The sequence below is a fragment of the Lactuca serriola genome, chromosome 4 (genome assembly GCF_051521515.1).
Source record: "Lactuca serriola cultivar US96UC23 chromosome 4, Lser_US96UC23_V15, whole genome shotgun sequence".
Lineage (NCBI taxonomy): Eukaryota > Viridiplantae > Streptophyta > Magnoliopsida > Asterales > Asteraceae > Lactuca > Lactuca serriola.
The window spans coordinates 218,786,497-218,797,965 of NC_136411.1; positions in this window are offsets into that span (position 1 = coordinate 218,786,497).

Sequence of the window (11,469 nt, forward strand, 5' to 3'; positions counted from 1 at the left end):
TATATGGGTTCTTATCCACGTGAATTTGTCAAAACCATAATCACAAGACTAGGTTAGTGACAAATCCAAACTCATATGGATTGAACTTGTGCAATCTAAACTTCTTGCCACCTGGCAACACAAGGGCCTGCCACTGTCACCTTGAAATATAGGTTTTTCTTCTTGATTACTTCTTGAAACCCTTTCAGGATCCTTTTAGACTCCCACTGTTTCCTTGACCTATAAGACTTTCTTGCCAAATATTCAAGAGATAGTGTGGATTCTAATCTAGACAAACACTTAACACAATTGGCCTTAGTTGGTCTTTGTTTTATCCAAAACATCACAACTTACCAATTTCAAATGTACAAGAGTAGAAAACTTTTACTCTTACATTTGACAAGTGTTTTAAACCTTCTTTAAAACATGTCACTCAAGTTACATTCTTAGAGTATAACTCTAAGAATTGTTTTTTTTGGAACGAAGTATGAATCATCTTCTTGATTTAACCACTTCAACAATTCATAACTCCTCTTCTTAACTATCAGAATGCACTTAGAGGATGAATTGTGATATGGTCTCAAAATCATTAAGATGGTCTTAAAACATGATACTAAAGTACTCTCCCATCTTTTCAGATTTGAGAAACTTTTATCCTTCTGCCTAATTTGATTCTTCTTATTCGTTCTGTCATACACTGAAACTTTTCCATTGTTTCAGAATTATACTTAAGCTTGTAAGTATAATCATATTTACTAAACCTTAGTAAATCATAACGAATAGTCTTATCCATTTTTTGTGGTGAACTTTGGATAGTGCACAAGAATGTGTACTTGATCCCTTAGTCCTTCTCTTGAGTCACATATACATGTGAACACGGAACTAGTCTTAATTTTCCAAAGTTGAAAATTCTCATACATCACACTAAACGCCTTGTATGATTCCAAGTTTCAGTCCAATTGAAACTTGGGTGATGAGAATCTTTCCTTATTTGGTAAATTTTAACACTACCACAAATGAAAGAGTCAATTTCATATTTCTAATATTGCTATAAACATACAACGTAACATCCGGGTTCCCAGGTATTATTTCTTATTCATTTATTTTTGGATTTTGAGAGGGGACTCGGCGAGTTGGAGTATAAACTCGCCGAGTATGGACGCGGATGTCCACTCGGATTCGCGTCTGGACTCGACGAGTCCAAGGGGTGGACTCGGCGAGTCCACGTTGTTTAATGAAACCCTAATTTCATGGGTTTGGGACATATTTAAAGGGCCTTAGGGCCGTCATTTGCATCTATCAGTCCCTTGAGAGAAACCCTAGAGCACTTGAGCATTTTGGGAAGAGAGAGAAGGACATTGTTAACATTTGAATCTTATTTAACAAGGAAGAGGAGGTTTTAGTCAAGAGGAAGCAAGGGAAGTGGACATCCTGCGATTTTGGAGCTCAGAGCATCACTTTAGAGGTAATATCTCAGCTCCTTTTCTGTTGTTATGATGATGATGTGGATTTAGGGTTTCTTGGACCCTTTATTGACTAGCTTTGAGGCCAATACGTCCCTATTTGTGTTGAGGCGTTAGATCTGGATCCATTGAGGTCCAGAGGGCTTTACTCTTCAATCTTTATGAAGATCTTTGGGGGTTTTGACCATGGGTTGTGATAAATGGGGCTAAAACATCATATAAGAGCAAATAGAGGTTGTTTGTGCGTCAAGATCCGAACTTTACGTGATCATCATGCTTGGAGAGGCAAGATCTATGATTTGATGGAGCAGATCTAACCTCAGAAGTCGTCTTTAGTTTGTGCATGGCATGAACTCGCCGAGTTGTTCTTGGGACTCGACGAGTAGTTTGAAGGTTGCCCGTTAATCACTTAGTGAGTGGACTTGTCGAGTTGGGAGAATGACTCGGTGAGTCAGGGTGAGTCAGGTGTCTGAGTTCGAGTTGGAACTTGCCGAGTTGTTCTTGCGATTCGGCGAGTTGATTCGGGGTGGCCCCGCGATTCTTGCCGGGTGGAACTCGTCAAGTTGGGGAAACACTCGATGTGACAAGAGAGGGTTCGAGAGAGAGTCAGTTGACACGTGTAGACTCGCCGATTCGCCCTAGTGCACTCGCCGAGTCGGGTCAAAGTTGACCGTTGACCTTGTGGACTTTTAGGGTAGAGTGCAGTTGTATTTATGGGAATATTTGCTTTATGTGATTAGGCGGAGGCTAGGTCACATTTCTACCGAGGCAGAGACTTACCGAGATATCAGAGGTGAGTCTTCTCACTATACTATACCTGGAATGGTACCTATGTGTGACCGGAAGGTCTTGTATGCTATGAGTTGCATGTTTTGTATGTGTTACGTATATGATATGTATGCTATGTATGATATGGGCCGAAAGGCATTATGACATGGACCGGAAGGTCATGGAGTCTTGGACCGGAAGGTCAACATGAGTAGGACCGGAAGGTCTACTGGGACAGGGACGGAAGTCCCCTGAAACACATGGACCGGAAGGTCGTGTGAAGTATGGCCTGGAAAGGCATATGTGTGTAAGGGTATTTTGTGGAAACTCACTAAGCTTTTATGCTTACATTTGTTGTGTTATGTGTTTCAAGTACTAGCGAGGACCGTGGGAAGGCGTCGGCATGATGCGTACACACTAGAGAGAGGATTGATTTTTGTGATCTTGGGATACGATATGTTTTGATAACTATTACCGGATATTTTGTAAAACTTTTTATATGAAAATGGTTGTGTCAAAAAGAAAATTTTGTTTTGAAATTTACGTTGTTACATACAAACATCAAGTTTTCATGAATGCCATTGTAAGGAGATAAAAATAAAGTAAAACAAACTTTTATTTATTTTAAAATGCGGAAAAAACTTTTCCTTACAATGCAACATAAAATGAAAACTATGCTATTACATGTTTCCTAGCAATCTATCATAACTCCTAAGGAGTAGCTCAAGAATCCGATCTTCAACCAAGCGATAGAAATCCATCTTCGCAATCAAATTCAACATACTCTTCTTTTAAGTTTCTTCACTTTTCCATGATTTTTAAAACATCAACATGTGACCCAGTCACATCATGTAACAAAAATCTCAGAATAGAAACTTAACTGAGTCAGATAGTGGACTTTACCTGAAGTAGAGTCAAACTTATTCACTTTAACATCCTTAGGTAAATAGGCTGCTTCGCAATCAATGTCCCTTCCTTTGGCAATATAACCATATAGACCCTTTGGTAATGGTACATGGGACTATCTCAGACTTAGCCTTTCTCTTTACCATTTGGTCAACTGAATTGACTATGGTCGATCCCTTTCCATTGGTAAGAAAATGCTTTTTCTGGATTTCCAGTGTCATCATTGTCAATGTCCATAAAGTTTTAGGAAGTTGATCTTAGCAAATAGATAAGATCATTAAGGGTTTTGTCATAGTCTATTTCATAGGAGTCCCAAAGGAACTTACAATGTGAATTAGAAAGTGATTGAACCACCAACTTTCTTAAGACTTTGACACCCAACTCTCCCGACTTGTCAATATGTGATTTAATCTCCAAGATGTGATCACACCTAGACCTTGCTTGCCAATAGGGCTAGAGTGACCTTGAACTTGTGGGATAGGGAGAATGATTGGAGGAGGTGGAGGAAGTGAAGTTCCAAGATATTTGGGAGGATCATAGATGTCTGAACTAGACATCTTTTGGGAGATATTCAAGATAATTGATCTAAAGTCCTTAATATAACACCCAATATGAAATACTAAGGCTAGGACCCTACAAACTATTTTATAACTTGGAAGAGGGATGCTGTAATCCAAGCTATAAAATATTTGAAGGTAGGTGAATGACGATTCACCAATTTCCACCAAAATAAACGAAATGTATTATTAGGTTTTAATTGGCTTTGAAACTCCTAGGTTCTTTTGAGATTCATTGAACTTTTCAGTGGCATGTTTCAATCTCGAGTGTGCCCTTCAGGTTTTGTGACTGGGATGTCGAGGATCACAAAACAAGGTGTGAATAACCATGCAAATATACTTGGTAGCCTTAATATTTACCCCTCAATTGAAGTGTCGGTTAACCACACACACTCCATCGATGCTATGATAAACATTAAATTACCCTTTGCCTACCTTGTTAAATCAAGCTAGTGTGCCGGTTAACCACACACACTCCACTAACTGACTTAAGAAAGTGCAAAGTGTAATTTCATGGGTTAGCACCAAATTCACATTTTCCTAAGTAACTAAGATTGGGAATTTATAAATGTTTAGTTACTTAGTATTTGTAATTAATACTTTTAATGAAGGGAGAATTATAGTCCTTGTCCTACCCGTTCGGCTAACAACCCTCCACCGGTCAAGGAAGCGGTGGGTGAGAGTGGACACCCATTAAACTGCTATTTTATAGGCAGTAACCTTATACCCCCATTATAGACCGACTTCATAAATGAGGCATATTAATGGTAAGACGAATTGCTGTTATATATATATATATATATATATATATATATATATATATATATATATATTATTAACTTATAATATTATAAAGTATAATGGTTGAATTTTAACTTTTAAAATTCTAAGGGCTTAACTTGGAATTAAAGTATTCATGGGAAAACTTTACAAATTCCAAAACTTGAGGGCAAGTTTTTGAAACTATTAAAAAATTTTCATTTCATAACTTATGAGTTTAATGGTTCATTAAAATGAAGACTCTTCACTTTTTATGTAACATCTTATTCTTTAATAACACTTTTGAAGAAGTGACTCTTAAACATCCATAACTTGAGGACAAGTTATGGAGTCATAATACTATTTAATAAAAAAGACTCTTCATTTTTTTATGTAACCTATGACACTTTTATGAGTTTTAAGATTCATAAATGTGACCTTTTATGTAACTTGAGGACAAGTTACAAAAACACATTTTATGAACTACCTCTAGATTAATTAGGATTGAAAACAACTAAAACACAAATTTTTTTCCATTAATCTAAACTAACTCATAAATCAAGGAAACACAAAAAAATAACTTTTGGATTCCATAAGTTATGGAGTTTAATGTTTTGTTTTATGATGAAACTTTTCATGTTCCATAACTTAAGAACAAGTTATGGAATTCTTTAAAACATTAAGACCAAGTTTTGTAACTCCATAAAAAAAATTTGAATCTATTTTTTTAAAACCTTTTCATATCCATAATTTATGGAGGTTTCAAAAAACTCTTTAGATCAAACTTTTAAAACTAATAAAATAATCATATCATTTTATCTTTAACTAAATTTGACATAATTCAACTCATATAGCAAATGATTCAAATTTTACAAATAATTAGTTTTTCACAAAAACAAGTAATTATCTTAAAATTTGACAAACGTCATGTTTATTTTCTTTTTTTTTTCAACTTTGAAAATAAAAAATTTGCATCAATATAACAGAAAACAACCCATGGATCTGATACCACAATTGGGTTTTGAGCATTCTAACACTCCTAAGTGTACATGCAACCCTAAATACCTTGTATCTATGTTTTATCTATTATACATGCAAATATGAATATTCCAAGGTATTACCCTATCTAGCATACAATCTTTTAATACTTGGGTAACATAACAAGTTAGAATACATACCTCTTGATGTGACTTGACTCAATGAAGCTCGAGAGCCTAGTGCCCCAAGTGTGACACCTCAAATGGTTCACACAACATCATCAACATTTGGAATAACCATGAGAAGAAGACACTTTATGCTCAAATCGGCTAGCCCTCATATATGTATCACTAGTGCTAATTTCTTGAGCTAAATGGGTCTTTATATAGTGTGGCTATTAGGGTTACACCATGTAACTCATGACTTTACCCATTCCTTATGCTCCATGGGTTTTAACCTCCATGGAGTATCCATGGGTCACCACATGGGTTAAACCCAACATAAGGATTCTTGGATCATAAGCCCACATATATAAGAATTAATGATTTACACAATCAATCCTCATATATTTAATTAGTCTCTTTTGATCACTAAATTAAGTCCAAATTAATTCTTGATCAATACTAATTAAATAACATGATTTCATATTAATATATTAGAACTTATAATATATTAATATGTCACAAATGTCTTTTTCTCACAAACGGTCTATCCAAATGTTTCGATGCCATGCAACCCAAATGGACCATGCCGAGTCGGGTTAAATACATACCAATTATAGTTATGGACTTAGACACTAATCCAACACTTATACGGCGAGGAAAATTTATCGCCTATGCCTCACTACAAATAAAAACACCCGAGGACAATTGCACTACTCATAACCTTGAACTGGGAACGGTAGTGTTTGCTCTAATGATCTGGAGACACTACCTCTATGGTACAAAGTGCACCATCTTCATAGAACACAAAAGTCTTCAGTACATATTCAACCAAAAGAAGCTTAATATGAGACAACAACGATGGGTTGAACTACTCAATGACTACGAATGGGAAATTCTTTATCATCTAGCCAAAGCCAATGTAGTAGCAGATGCCCTCAATCAAAAAGAGTACTTAGGTCGTAGAGTAAAAGCACTAACCATGATTATCCATTCCCACCTATCAACACAAATCAAAGAAGCTCAATTGGAGGCCCTGAAAACCAGAAAACATGGCAGATGAAGACCTGAGAGGAATGGATAAAAACATAGAAATCAAGGGTGACAGAGTTCGTTATCTCATGAATCGGATTTGAACACCGAAGTTTGATGGATTCAGAGAAGTTGCCATGAACGAAGCACAAAAGACTCGATACTCTATTCACCCAGGTTTTGACAAGATGTATCTGGACCTTAAGAGATTGTATTGGTGGCCGAACATGAAAGCAGAAATTGCTTCCTACGTGGGCAAGTGTCTGGCTTGCGCCAAATAAATGTAGAATACCAAAAGCCTTCAGGTTTACTACAACAACCACAGATACCTGAATGGAAGTGAGAGCGGATTACAATGAATTTCATAACTAAGTTACCCAGGACAATGGATGGCCTTGATACCATCTGGGTGTCCATCGACCGGTTAACCAAGTCCACATACTTCCTACCAATCAAAGAAACGGACAAGATGGAAAAACTGACCAGAATATACATCAGGGAAATAATACGATTACATGGAATACCAATATCTACTATCTCTAACAGAGATTGTCGATTTACCTCTCGATTCTGGCAGTCACATCAAAAATTCCTAGGAACTAGGTTGGACATGAGTACAACCTACCACCCACAAAAAGACGAGCAGAGTAAGAGAACTATCCAGACACTAGAAGACATGCTGAGAGCTTGTGTGATCGAATATGGTAACGCATTCAATACCCATTTACCACTTTTTGAGTTCTCATATAACAACAGTTATCACACTAGTATCAAGGCTACTCCATTTGAAGACCTCTATAGCCGCAAGTACATATCACCTCTATGTTGGGCGGAAGTAGGTAATATACATTTAGCTAAAGGACAAGTTCCTGAAAGCACTCTCACTAGTCCGAAGATCATCAGGGAAACAACCTAGAAGATTGTTCAAATCCGTGAACGACTAAAAGCCTTTAGAGACAGACAAAAGAGCTACGCAGACAAGAGAAAAAAAACCTTGGAATTTCAGGTTGGTGATCGTGTTCAGTTAAAGGTGTCACCCTGGAAGAGCATGATATGCTTTCGGAAAGCGTTGAAAACTAAATCCAAGGTACATTTGACCATTTGAGATCCTCGCAAGCATTGGTCTTGTAGCGTATAAACTCCAACTACCACAAGAACTTAGTAATATACACCCTACCTTCCACGTGTCCAATCTCAAGAAATGTTTAACAGATGAAACTCTAGTTATCCCACTCGATGAAATCGAGATTAACGAGAGTCTACATGTCATGGAATAACCTATGGAAATCTTGGGTAGAGAAGTCAACAGAATGAAACAACGTCGCATACCGATAGTGAAGGTTCGATGGAATGTCACACTAGGACCTAAATTCACATGGGAGCGTGAAGATCAAATGAAATAAAAGTATCCACATCTTTTCCACAAGACTTGAAGTCCCACTTAAAGTTCAATTTCGGGATGAAATTTCCTATAATGGGGGGATAATGTGACAACTTGAAATTCTAGAACAAACTAGGTTTAAACTTCAACCATGTATCAGTAGTTTGTTCCATGTAACATTGATGCAATAAAGAGCTTTGTATGCCTAAGGGCATATTTATATAAAGTTATTATGTACATTATACTAAGTTATAAGATATAATAAATTAAGAAGTTATAACCTGTCGAAATTCGCGAAAAAAATGACACGACACTAGGAATCGTAAAAAGCGAGTTTATGATAGATTACTTTTTAGCCTTAGTAATCTAAATGAAAGTTGTGGATTACATCTCCACCTACGCGTGGAAATAAAGAACGTCAAAAATTGAGCTCATATGCAAAAGTTATGACCTTCCAAAGATACAGCTGTCTAAAAGCATGACACGTGACAGAAAACCTAATCAGCCATGCTCCACGACATGGACAAAACCCTAATCAGCCATGTTCCACGGCGTGGACATAAGCTCCACGGCGTGGAATTAGTCAAGGGCGCTAATCATGCCTAGAAAAACACATGCTAAGTCTACGAGAGTAATGTGTTAAGGTCCCACGACATGGACATAAAGGCCATGACGTGGAAATGTCATCCGGACACCTTTTGAAGCTAGAATGCAGATGGAAAGTCTATGAGGAGACGCAGCTCAGTTCCACAACGTGGACATAAATCCCACAACGTGGACTTGCTTTGATCAACCTATAAATAGCAAGTCCAACCTCCTGGTCTTGTTACAACAAAAATACACTCACACTCTCTCGTGTTGCTGAATTCGAGCCATTCTTGAGCCGACGATCGCTAACCGCTGTTAGTTTCTAGCTAGATTCTACCTGCAATCAAACTTAAGGTGAGTTCACACCCCAACATTTTCATGTCTTTTTCCTACATTTTAGGGGGTAGGGGAGGGGGAATACAAGTAAACATACGGAAACTCGTGTTAAACTACAGACTATTGTTATTTTTTCTTATAGTTTATATAAGTATTACATGAAAACATTTGCATACAGTACATCTTATGACTCAACAGTTATCAGTTCAAATGAAACACATATTGTAAACTATAATATGTATAGTTTGGAAACATTCATACTATTTTACCCTTTCAAGGCAAAGAAACGATTATATAAAAATATGATTATTTTTATATATTATAAACATTACGAAAGCGTAACAATTACATATACGAACATTTTCATTAATAAAACATGTATTTCATTTGAAATTTGCGAGTCATCGTCTTCATCGTACCTACCAAGGTATAGACAGAAGTCATATTTTATAACCAGAGTCTCTATTCGGAGAGCGTGATACTTGTGTGTAGATCTATATGGGACTAATGATCCTACAACCTGGTTGTTAGCTACAGAACAACCGACATGTTATGTGTGACAAATATCATAACTTTTCCACGCCTGAAGAACATCGAGGCAGACAATTCATTAATAACACAGTTATGAAAACTCACATGATAAACGACAATATGTTATTTTACGTGTAATCGACAATACACTTATTTTATATAAAAACACATCTCTTCGAACGGTATTGTTTACGAATAAAACTACATGTTATTAAACTAAGTATTGCATATATAATTTTACTTTACGGTCTTGAAACGTATAAGACTACAGTTCAGTTTTATGGAAAATATAGGATTTTTCGGGATAATTACGATTACTTTACAAATAAATAGTTTACAAATCAACTTTATGGAAAATATATGATTTTCCGGGATAAACACACTCATTTTTATAACAAACGTATTGCAACTCATTTTATAGAAAATATTGGATTTTCTAGAAACAAACGTGATTTCATCTCATTGAATGACATATATTTATTCATACAAATGCTTATGAACTCACCCACTTAAATGTGGACAGTTTTTCTCAAATAACTTGTATATTCTCAGGAAACAAGTAAAACAGGTTATCAATAGCTATTGAAGAACTGACGCTATAACATTAAGGAAGTCTTTTGACATCATAATATAATTGACATTTTGGAAACATCTAACACATACAATGATGTAACTTTCTCAATTACGTATATGATGGTTGTGTTTTACTTTCTTTACTATTCAATTTTTATGATACTGCACATGACGTCCTCCGCCCCCGAACGTTTCCGTCGTTCAGGTTTGGGGATGTGACAGATTGGGATGGAGCCCTATAATCTACGGAGGAATTCTCTATGCCATGTACAGAGATGGAGTACGTAAGGCGTACCCATCATGGATGGAATTTTGATTCTTGACCTTTGACCATTGACTTTGACTAAGTTTGACTTGATGTTATTTTGGGAAATTTAAATAGTAGTTTGAGATTAGGTCCATATTATTTGTATAGGTGATCTATAGATGAAGTATCTGGGCCCTTGTTATTTGTATAGGTGATCTGTAGATGCAGTATTTGGAGCAGTGATATGTTATTTGAGATTGGGTAAGCTCATGTCTGACACATAAACTTGTTTCGGTTTCGGGGCGCTGCCCCGAGCTCTGCCGGGGGCATTGCCCCTTAGAACCCTAATTAGCTAGGGGCTTTGCCCCTTGGACCACGCTAGGTACGCTGCCTCCGAAACCCAAGTTTCCCAAGTTCACATTTATCACTCTAACTGTGCTACATGCACTTCCTATCTTTATGAGTAAACATTGCTCAATCTATCTAATTATTAACAATAATTACACCAAAATATGTTGATAAACACTAAAATCACCAACATATATATTGATTACTTTGCATGATCAAATGTCGTTTTTTTGCTTCAGTTTCTTCATAACATTACTATATATTGATTACTTTGTTTTCACCAAGTTATACATAATGTAAACAAACATACATGCATGTGCATCATTGTATACATAAACATACACAAAAATGATTAAACTTCAAATGAGTAATAGGTTTTGATTGTGCACATGAATGTATGTATGTTTATATTATGTATACATACACACACACACACACATATATATATATATATATATATGTGTGTGTGTGTGTGTGTGTATGTATACATAATATAAACATACATACATTCATGTGCACAATCAAAACCTATTACTCATTTGAAGTTTAATCATTTTTGTGTATGTTTATGTATACAATGATGCACATGCATGTATGTTTGTTTACATTATGTATAACTTGGTGAAAACAAAGTAATCAATATATAGTAATGTTATGAAGAAACTGAAGCAAAAAAACGACATTTGATCATTCAAAAATGAAAATTACAAAAACTTTTGTAGGTAATATGTAGTTAAATACCTACAGATTACCTACGAAAATTCAAATCTGTAGGCAATCTGTATGTCCTTACCTATAGATTACTTATGGTCGATTTTGTATTTTTCATTTTTTGGGGCTCAAATATTTTTTTTGCTACAGT